We start from the raw sequence: 11,719 nt of genomic DNA, 5'->3' as shown, positions 1-11,719 counted from the left end.
TGCATTAGGCACAGGAGAGCTGAGGCCAGGTGACTCACCCAGGAACTTGGGCAGGAAGGCATGGGGTGGAAGCAACTGCTTTGTATCTCAGTTCAGTCCCCCGCCTCCTCACAATAGCACAGTGGGCCAAGGTGCATTCCAGACCCCGCTGTTGATGAATTTAGGGCCGTGAAAGTGGGGGAGACAGGAGTGGGCAGGGGGACCTTCCTGTCTGGCTGTGACTCCCTAGGGGGGTCTCTGGGCAAGGCCTGATCGCAAAGCCTTGGGTGCTCAGAGCATGTGATCAGGTTTCCAGGCTGCGGCAGCAGCACCTTTGGTCTCAGGGGCTCCTGGCTGCCCCCCTTCCCAGAGATGTGCTCAGGAGCCTGCAGCCAGGGCATGACCCCAGCTTGTCTGTCCCCTAGGCTGGAAGCCAGCTCAGCACGAGGGACACCTGATCCCTATGCATTTCTCTGGTCTTTCCGGGCCACAGCCCAGAGGAAGAATTCAGGCTCAGTTCAGCCCAGTCAGGCCAGTCCCTCTTTAGAGACAATTCCCTGCAGTAAGGAGGGGTTGGGATCAAGAAGACAAGCTGCTCCCTGAGAGGGAGGAGAGGCCAAAGGAATATGAGCTTCAGGTCACCACCAAGAAATGCTGAGCACAGACATTAACCAAGAAGGTGTGAGCACAGGCTCAGGACCCACCCATGCAGGCCTTGAAACCTGGGAGTGAGGACTTGGCTCCTCACCCTCCCTCAGAGTGGGGATATACTATTGTAGCTGCTTCTAGGTCCAGGTGCCCTAACAATAGCACATCACCTTCGAGCCTGAGGAGGCAAGTGCCCGCACGCCGGCATCTGTCACCTCCCCACTCCCCTCCGCTTGCGTAGATGTGGGGCTGAGCCTGTGACTGTGTGGCGGAGGTGTGAGACTCAGGGGTCCAGTCTCAGGCTTCCTCTCACAGGCTCGCTGCTGACTATAGCCACAGACTTAGGGTCCCCGTCACACTCCAGCCCCACCTTGGTGGGGTGAGAAGGCCCAGCCTGCGGAGTCAGACCCACCTAAGACTGAATCTGGGCTCTAACACGTATCTGCCATCTCTCTGGGCCTCGGTTTCCGCATCTGTACAGCAGAACACTTCATGGAGACTTGGGGAGTTTGATCCTATTACGTGTCAAACTGTGAAGCCTAGAAAACAGAACCTGGCACAGATGGCTGCCCCTGGGCCCCCTCCATGCCCTCAGGAGCTCCCTGGCTGAGAGCAGGCCCCAGGACCTAAGCCCTCCCCTTGCTCTTCCATCCAGATCTCGGCTTTTGCAGGCTCAGAGACCAGATAGTTTCAAATATTGTATTCTGCTGCTCAGAACTGACTGCTCCACACAGGCTGATTTGGAATTTGTACCTGGGGAAATGGTGGTATAGAATCAATCATCCTTGTGGACCTACCACATGGCATTTGCTTTCTGTCCTTGAAACTGGTCTGTGTGTCTTGCTCTGTTACCCAGGCCTTCACAGGAACTGACTTCTGAAAGGTGCTCAGTGCAGGATGAACTGAAATCCCAGGGCCTGGTTGCCAGGTGACCTCGAGAGGCTGCCCCACTGGGAGATTTGGCCCCAGGCCATAGGGGGGTTGAGTCCTCCTTCAGGTCTGAAGTGAGATTCACCTGCTTTCCTGTCTACACTGGACATTCATTCCTCCCCTCCTAGCATCTGTTGTCTGCGCCCCCACCCCCTGTAATGCTCCTCTGGTCTTTCCATTTGCCTTTTCAGAGGCTTGTTCTGGTGCTGGCTGTCTCCAGACCAGCCCTGAGGCCTCTGGGGCATGGCAGCTTGGCTTTTTCCACCCTCTGCCTCCCCCAGCACCTCTGATCTCCTAGGACACTCTGTTCCATTGTCTGCCCAGCTGCTCCATAGTCTGATGTCATCCCCTGGATAGTGGGGCCAGAGAGCGGGGACTAGGGGCAGAACCTGATGAAGAAAGGGGGAGAATAAGCACACAGCCGCAGAGCCATTCCCTCAGGCTGGGGAGGGTGCCCTGCGTCCAACTGTCCTGCTGAAACTTCAGCTTGAGTGGCTGGCTGCACAGTCCAGGCACCCGGTGTCTCCTCTTGTCATCTCCATCACGAACGTGGGAGACAGAATGCTGTTTTGTAGGTGGGAAAACTGAGGTGAGAGGGGATAGGAAACTTGCCCAAGATCACCCAGCCATTAAGGGACAGAGCCAAAATTTGAACCAAGGCAGCCTGATTTGTAGGCTCCTTGTGCTCATGCTATGCTGTTTCTCCCTGCATGTCACACACACACAACACACACACCACACACACCACACCCACACCACACACACACACACCACACACACCACACACACACACCACACACACCGCACACACACACACACACCACACACACACACCACACACACCCCACACACACACCCCACACACACACACACCCCACACACATACCCCACACACACACCACACACACACACCCCACACACAACCACACACACACCCCCCCACACACACCCCCACACACATACCCCACACACACACCACACACACACACACCACACACACACACACACACCCCCCACACACACCCCACACACACACCACACACACACCACACACACACCCCCACACACCACACACACACACACACAAACACACACACACACCCCCACACACACCCACACACACACCCCACACACACACCCCCCCCACACACACACCACACACACCACACACACACACCACACACACACCCCACACACAACCACACACACATACCCCCCACACACACACCCCCCACACACATACCCCACACACACACCACACACACACACACACCCCCACACACCCCCCCCCACACACACCACACACACACACCACACACACACTCCACACACACACACACCCCCCACACACACACCCCACACACATACCACACACACACACCCCACACACATACACCCCACACACACACCCCCCACACACATACCCCCCACACACACCACACACACACACACGCCACACAAAACCACACACACATACCCCCCCCACACACCACACACAACACACACCACACACACACACCACACACACACACACACCACACACCCACACACACACCACACACCCACACACACACACCCACACACACCCCACACACACACACCCCACACACCACACACACACCCCCCCACACACACACCCCCCACACACATACCCCACACACACCACACACACACACACACACCCCACACACACCCCCCAAACACACACCACACACACACACCACACACACACACACCCCCACACACACACCACACACACACACCACACACACACACACACCCCACACACACACACACATACCCACCCCACACACACACCACACACACACACACACCACACACACACACACACATACCCACCCCACACACACACCACACACACACACACACACCCCACACACATACACCCCCACACACACACCCCACGCACACACCCCCCCACCCCCCACACACACCCCCACACACCCCACACACACACACCCCACACACACACACCCCACACCCCACACATACACCCCACACACACACACACACCCCACACACACAGAGCTCTGGGCTGGGCAGTGTGGAACCCCATCAGGAACTCGGATGTCTCCAGAGAGCCCGCCTCTCGTCAGCCTCACGTGCACCACCCCATGCGTATGATCCTACATGTCACGTGATATTTCTGTCACACGCAAGAGCGGCCGTGGCCTAGACTCCTGAGCCTGCTCATCCTGCAAGACTCAGCTCCTTGGGTGCCTCCATTGTCCCCAGGCTGCACGAACCCTCTTCCCCAAGTTTCTGTCTCCCTGTTGCACTGTTCCCTGGCCGGAGTCACTGCTTAGGGCTCTGGGAGGCCTGCAGCCCCAGCTCACAGAGCTCCAGAAGAATTCACTGGATGAGCAAGTGACCCTGGGACCAAGGGCCTTGTGGTGCGCCGGACAACTGCAAGGGTGTGAAGGGGCTCCTCTGCAGTCTTCCCTCCTTTTTCCCAGCTCTGCTTCCTGACACTGTCCCCTCCTCCTTCTCCCACCTCTCCAAGGAGTCTGAGGTCTCCCTCTGGCTCTGGGAGTACGTGATTAATACAGGCAGGATGGAGGGCAGGGTTTCCCCAGTCCTATTCTTGGCTGTGACCTCATTCTGGAATGTGCCCTGAGGTCAAGGGACACTCACTCCTCACTCAAGCGGTGTGTTAGGAGGAAGGAAGCTTAACCCTCCAGCTGGCAATGCCCAAGGGAGAGGGTAGGGGTGGCAGGTGGGCAGCCCACCACCCTCTCCCCCTCTCCTCTCTAGCTCCTATTCTAGGGTTGGGATGCAGTCTCCATGTTCTTCCCCAGCTTACCCTGGGATGTGGAGCTCTGGCATCCAGGTCTCCAGCCACACCCTGGCCTCCCAGACAAGGGGAGAACTGGCCTCATCCCCAACACTTCGAGGACTGGACCCTCCCATTGGTAGGGCCTCTTCCCAGCGCATCTGTTGGGGTGAGATGAGGTATCTGGGTGTTTCCTGTCCTTTTCAAGTCTTCAGGATGCCGCCAGAGACCTGCCAGGATGATGATATGCCCATCCCAATCATTTGTTTTCTGTCTTGGTGTGAGGCACACACCCAGTTCTGGCAGAGGATGGTGACTGTTCTGTCTTCTTTCTGTGTGAACATCCAGGAAGTAGAGACAAGGCCTGGGGTAGAAGTGAGGACCCCCAGCAGTGGGGGAGCACAGTGCTAGAAGAGAAGAGGTGGGCATTTGAGCAGGAACAACTCTTTTTTTTATTTTTATTTTTTAAAGATTCCAAGGGCTGCTAATGCTGCTCTTCAGGGACCACTTAAAAAAATTTTTTTTTTCTTCTTTATCATTTTGGTTGCACTGAGGTTTTGTTGCTGTGAGGGGGCTTCCTCTGGTCGTGGCGAGCACGGGCTACTCTTCACTGTGGTGCGTGGGCTTCCCACTGCGGGGTCTGCTCTGTGGAGCACAGGCTCCAGGTACACAGGCTTCAGTAGTCACAGCCCCCGGGCTCAGCTGTGGCTCAGCAGGCCCTAGAATGTGGGTTCAGAAGTTGTGGCGCACGGCCATAGTTGCCCTGCAGCATGTGGGGTCTTCCTGGACCAGGAATCGAACCCATGTCCCCTGCATTAGCAGGAGGATTCTTATCCACTGTGCCACCAGGGAAGTCCTTTTTTTTTTTTTTTTTTGCTGCATCACATGACTTGTGGAATCTCAGTTCCCTACCACGGAGTGAACCTGGGACCCCAGCAGTGAAAGCTCTGCTAACCACTGGATCACCAGGGAATCCCCAAGTGCAAACAGCTCTGATCAGGCAATTTACATTTGTTGTCCAGTTTAATCCTTAATCCCTTAATGTTCAAAGGAAACTAGCCCAAGAGCCAGGATCTGTCTGGATCCTGGGTCTGTCTGACTTTAGTGCCCATGTTCTCTCCAGGGTGAGATATATATTTTAACCAATTGGCTTAAGGCTGAGGCCTCTAATGGCCAACCCCCTCCTGAACTCCGTAACCACCGCTTCTGCTCCTCCAGGAGTGCCAAGGCTGTACAGAAAGTCATAAAACTGCACCCTTCAATAGTACTGAATTCACGTAAATGACCTCATAGGAAATAATGATAAAATTTAAAAAGTCAGTTCCTCAGCCTCCTATCTATAGTCCAAGTGTCACATGTCACGTGGTTGGTGGCTACCATGTTGGACAGTCATCACAGAAAATTCTGTTGGATAGGACTGTTACAAAGGGTTGCACTGTAGTTCTTGTTTTCTCAGAAGTCTTGTGTAGGGGTGGCGTCCTGACTCTAGGCTCCTGCCCTGCCGAGGACCCCAGGGACTCCTGCTCTTTTAGGCAGCTCCTGGTTTTAGTCTCATGGGTCCGACTGCCACAGGGGCCTTTGGAATTACCCCACTGTCTCGGGCCTCTGATCTCAACCTCAAAAAAAAACCCTCATCTTCTCTCACAGAAGTCTCCTGTAAGCCTTCTTGCAAATAAAGTTCCTGATGGCCTTTCTTAATATCCCAGTGTTCCTGGGACTTCCCTGGTGGTCCAGCGGTTAAGAATCCGCCTTCCAACAGAGGGGACACGAGTTTGAGCCTGGTCGGGGAATTAAGATCCCATGTGCTGCTGGGCAACTGAACCTGTGGGGCGCAACGATCGAAGCCCACGTGCTCTAGAGCCTGTGCTCTGAAACGGGAGAAGCCCCCAGGCACCAAGACTAGAGAAAGCCTGTGTACTGCAGTGAGGACCCCCACCCGCCAAAGTAATCCCAGAATAGGTACACAAAACGGAGTCCATACGCACCAGGCCCCAGCAGTGTGGCACACAGGGGAAGACGAGCTACCAAAACTTCAGCTGAATATGCTGGAGAAGGGCTGCTGATAGGAGGCAGACAGTAGGGGCTCTCGACTAAATATGCTCAAGGCATGACACGGCACCCAAGGCAACGGTAAAGCGCTCCCACTGGCGGGCCAGGTACTCAGCAGGTCTTCAGAGATGCCGTGGAAGGGCCGACTGAGGGTCTAAGAATCACTTTGTTATGGTCAGTGCTGTTAGAACTGAATTGCGTAAGACTTTCTTTAATAAAAGAGGCACCAGGCATTTTAGGCCTTTGGCCCCCCAGTTTCCGTGGTATACAGGGTGAGGAGCCGTGACGGAGGGCAGAGTCATGGCAGGCAGAGCGCGGGGTCTTGAGTCAGAGTATCTGGGCTCAAACACTGGCTCTGTGACTTTGGGTAAGCTAAGCTCTCATGCCTCAGTATCTTCATCTGTAAGCAATGAATAATAACTGTTCCCACAGTGCCTCTCTAGTAGTAGTCAGCCCTGGGCCTGGTTGCTCCAGCTGGTTGGAGATAATTGCTGTTGCATGTTCCCACTCGTGGCTGGAAAGAACCAGGAGATGAGAACAGGCCCCTCTCCCCAAAGCTGCCTTGGACAGCAAAGAACAGATACAGTCTCCTTTGCTGACAGAGGAAGAGTCTAGAACAAGGGTAGCCAGAGAAGAGAGGAGAGAGACAGACACACCCTGAGTTGTGCTGGACGCAGTGACAGATAAGCGTAGCAACGGGGTAGAGATGGGGGACATCTGGGACCTCCATGGAGGCCCCAAGAGCATCTCCCTACCATTCCCAGCCCTAATACCTTCAAACATGGAGCTGAGTTCTTACTGATCCCTTATTTCAAGCACCACTCACCTTCTCAATGCACCAAAAAGAACAAGAGAATAAAAGGGAAAACAGCCTCAGAGTCTTGGTGTAACCAGTAATTCAGACTCAAAGCAATCTTCTCAATCATCACAACCAGCTATTTCACCTGTGACCCTAATAACAGGAAAGGCCAGTGTTCGTGGATGAGCAGAATGCAGCTTCAGTGAGTCTTACACAGGTGGCGACCCGTCCCCACCTCAGGCCTCTTGGAAGGTACCCCTGCTCTTTACCACCTAGATGCCGTGAGAGCAGGGTTAGTAGTTTCCATTAATAGTAGCCTGCAGTACCTAGTATGTGCTCAACACACACTATCTCATTAAATATTTACAGCCCTGTGGTATGTATGCCATCCATCTCAGAGATGACGAAACTGAGGCTCAGAGAGATTGAGTAATTTGCTGAAGGCCCCTGGCCAAGCACGAAACCAAGCTTAGGTCAGTTTCCGTGACTCCAAAGCCCATGCATTTAACCACATGTATAATATATTTCACCACAGAGTCAAGAACAGTGGGGTACATTTGTTTTCTCTTTCACTTCCTCCCATCTCCCTGCTAATCCACCAGGAAGTTTCACTGTGTAGAAGTCTCGTGAAAAGTCCCATTGAAAAGAGGAGAGGATGTGAGCCCCTCTCACAGAAGAGTCGAGAGCGTTCAGGCCATTCCCTGCGGGGAGGAGGATCACAGCCAATGCTCCGTATCCCTTAGCGGCCCTCACAGCAACTGCAACAAGCAGGCTTTCTCAGACAGGAGATCCGAGGCTGAAAAAGATTCACGGGGCACAGCTATTCCAAGGCGAGTTTGGGATTCAGTTGGAAGTCTGGACCCTAAGGTTGTCTAGCCCTAGTGACAGGGTTACTAGGAGTAATTTTATTTGGAGGCTTAATGAAGTCCCTACACTCCTATAGAATATTACTTAGCTCTTAACAGTTACCCAAGGAGTCTGGAGGGAAACCTGTGGGGCCTAGACCTCTATCTTCTTACTGGTGATGTTGGGGTGAGACTGATGGTTTCTATTCCAAAGAAGAGCCAAACTTCGTACAGAGCAGTGACGTTCTCTGGACAGTCCCACGGCACGTGAAGGGGTTTGGCCAGCGTGTATGGTATTTTCAGAGGATGAGAGAGTGCTTAGCCATAAAGGGAACTTAGGGGAGACTCGGCAAAGGCATTGCTCAGGGAAAGTGACCCAGGGGAAAAGTTATTTGCAGCTATTAATCTCATGCTTAGATATTATAAAGCTTCCTCACCAAAGCCTCTTTCTATGACTTATGCTCAAACTGGAAGATATTATAAGCAAGCAAAAAGCCAAGCTGGAAAGTGAAACAGCTGAGCTCTGAAAACACAAGCTACCTTGGCCAGGAGTACAATGTGGTGATGGGAACAGCGAGCGGGAGTGAGCTGGGGGGTGTCTGGATTTGTGCAGTGAGCACACACGTTCTACCCACTCTAGCTTCTGGAAGGACGCTACCTGCTCTGAACCCTGATAATTACAAAAAAACAAGAAATTTTTGTCTCTAAAGGTGGGAAAACAAATGAGGTGACCCCTAGAGGGAGCTTCTAGCCTGACGTGGTTTTTAGGACACGCATTTAAAGCTGAAACTAGGGTAGTTTCCCTTCCTGCGCTTTCTTTTCCTCACTACCACCAATTCTACCCTGGACTTCTTCCGTCACCTCCCCATCTCACCCCTGGGTCCTCACAAATAAATAAATTCCAAACCACCTCTCTTTCACAGTACTTCTGTTCAAAGCTTGGAACAATGGGAAAAAAAAGACAATACCCAAAGTTAAAAGCAGCTTTTCCTAGGAGCGTGGGGCTGGTAGCAAGCCTTCTAGTTCAGATGCCTCGGCTCTTTTCCCTAAGAGTTAGCACAAATTCTCCTGCTATGGACACATCAGATAAAGCAAAAGAACCAGGACCAAATTTTTCCTCCACTGGGGCTGGGAGTTTGAGAGAACCCATGCTTCCCCAGGTGACCCATTCTTCATAACTTGATTACTCCTCCCCAGGCTAGAACCCCTCAGATGGATGTCACCTCTCTCCATTTTTTTTCATACCTCCACACTCTCCTGTATATGGTTATTTGGTGTGTGTGTTATTATTTGCTAGAGTATAAGCCCTTGCTGCTGCTGCTGCTAAGTCGCTTCAGTCGTGTCCGACTCTGTGCGACCCCATGGACTGCAGCCTACCAGGCTCCTCCATCCATGGGATTCTCCAGGCAAGAGTACTGGAGTAGGGCTTATGAAATTTAGTGAGCTAAAATGTACAACTGCTTAGAACAATAGTCTGCACACAGTAAATACTATAAAATGTTGATGATTATTATTGACTTTCTGAGGTTGGTTATCACTTCAGTTCCACAAGACTTTTGATAATATCAAAATCATTCAAACAGGTAGCATGCAAAGTACTGGTGCAGCTACCTACTGATTGTTAAAGTCTGGAAGAAAACTTGTAATCGTCAGGAGAGTGTGGTGTACCTGGACTAGGGGACTGGTCCTGGGTCTCCAAACTTCTGCAAAATATCCACCTAGGGAAACGGTCTTCAGGAGGAGTGCCACAGCTGTGCACACACAGGCTATTTTACTGTTCTTTCACCTTTCCCACACCTGAAGCAAGGGCAGATAGAAGGGACATCTGTTAACCCTTTTCTATCTGCTGTTGGACTCTTCTCCTCTGGCAGAAGCTCCTGGGGAGATGAGGTCTTATTTCTCTACTCCTTTATACAGAACCCCAAAAGTTCTTTGAACTAAATAAGAATCTCTTTCCAAAAAATATTTCTTCCTAAGTTCCAAAAAAAAAAAAAAAGGTTCTCCCTTTCTTCCAATATATTTTCCAATCTATTGTAAGATTCAAAACCATGAAATTTCTCCAGGTAAAACTCTTTATGTAGTTCAGACAGTAAAGAATCTGCCTGCAATGCAGGAGCCCCGGGTTCAAAACCCTTTATATCCTTATGGAAACTGGATTTTCTCAGTCTTTAGTTAAATGGCCTCTGGTGACACCTTAGTTTCTAGAAAGGCTGTCCAGGGATTGCAGCTGTCTTAAGCATTGGATTGAAGTGGTTTAGGGATCCCCATCATGTTTCCTGGAAATAGAAAGGAATTAGCCGAAAGTCAGTCACAGAACTCTATAGAACTTTAAAATGAACTGGGGCTTCCCTGCAGCCCTGTGGTAAAGACTCCACACTTCCACTGGTGGGGGTGTGGGTTCATGCAAGGTGCAAAAAAAAAAAAAAAAAAAAAGAATGGCAGGTAGTGTACAAAACAAGGAAGGTTCTTGTTCTTTTTTGTAAAAAAGAGCTCTGAGATCAGTAGGCAGATCTGAAGAATCAGTGAAGAAAGAGCAGACATACTCATTACAAAACAAATAAAAATCCAGCCTTCATCCTTACTAGAAATGAATCCATGTTTGGTTGGAGAGGTGGCCAGGAAAAGCCATCTGAAAGGAGTACTTGCATTTAGTTCAAAACAGAAAAAGGAATTGTCCCTAGAACTACTGAATTCATGTCACAGAACATCTGAACTCTGGACTAAAATAGACAGTTGCAGGGGCCTGTGATTCCATTTCTTAAACCATACTGATAGAAGGAGCATCAGTATTCCTGTCTATCAGTATCCAGAAGTCATCAACTCATACTCACCTGCTAGAAACCCAGCTAGACAATGCCATGTCCATACTTGTCTTACCTTTCTAGGTCAAAGGACATTCAAAATTGTTTTGAATTAGTATCTGGTTTGGGGAAATATCACAACCTAGCTTTCATGCTCCAAAAGAGGCTATGGAACCATATTCTCCCAGCTCTCTCAACAGCACTAAGGAAGGAAAAGGAGACTCAAAAGCTGTCAAAGGGCATGTGGAGAGCTAGTGTTTAAAAATAGCTGCAACCTGATGGCTGGGATAGAAGCTTATGTTTGACTTTAACATTTTGTACAAAAAACCCCATAAAAGCAATATCTTATTTTGTGAATGTGGCTTTTCCACATTATTTTTGAAACACTTGAGTGTATAGGCAGAAGGGGTGCGACCTACAGCATATGCCAAGATTTGTCTAAAAATATTTTACACCTGTTCTCTGTTCTGCACACTGGTCATATTTTATCAGTGAAGTAAAGTACTCATAATGCCAGATGAGGAATGTGTTTTTCCTTCCAAGTCCTCAATGTTTTTCCCTTCTGTAAAGCAAACCTCCTCTTCTTTTCTACCTGCATTAAAATAAAGCTAGAGACATTATCCACATGACCCATCTACCCTCAAAGCTACATTTTAACTCTTCCTGTTCCTGAGCGGTACTCTTTAGGAACAACCATTTCAATACTTTTCACAACAGTGTGGACACTTCAGCAAACATTTTTGACTGCTCCCAAAAGAATGCCAACTTGTATACTAGGTTTAAATCAACTTGCTGATTGTATGAAAAAGAATGCTGAGACACGGGTTTCCCTATCAGCGACTCAAAACTAGAAATACAAACTCAGTGGTGGTAT

Source organism: Ovis canadensis, chromosome 11, assembly GCF_042477335.2.
Source record: "Ovis canadensis isolate MfBH-ARS-UI-01 breed Bighorn chromosome 11, ARS-UI_OviCan_v2, whole genome shotgun sequence".
NCBI lineage: Eukaryota > Metazoa > Chordata > Mammalia > Artiodactyla > Bovidae > Ovis > Ovis canadensis.
The sequence above is the reverse complement of the archived record's forward strand: the minus strand, read 5'-3'. Positions refer to the sequence as shown.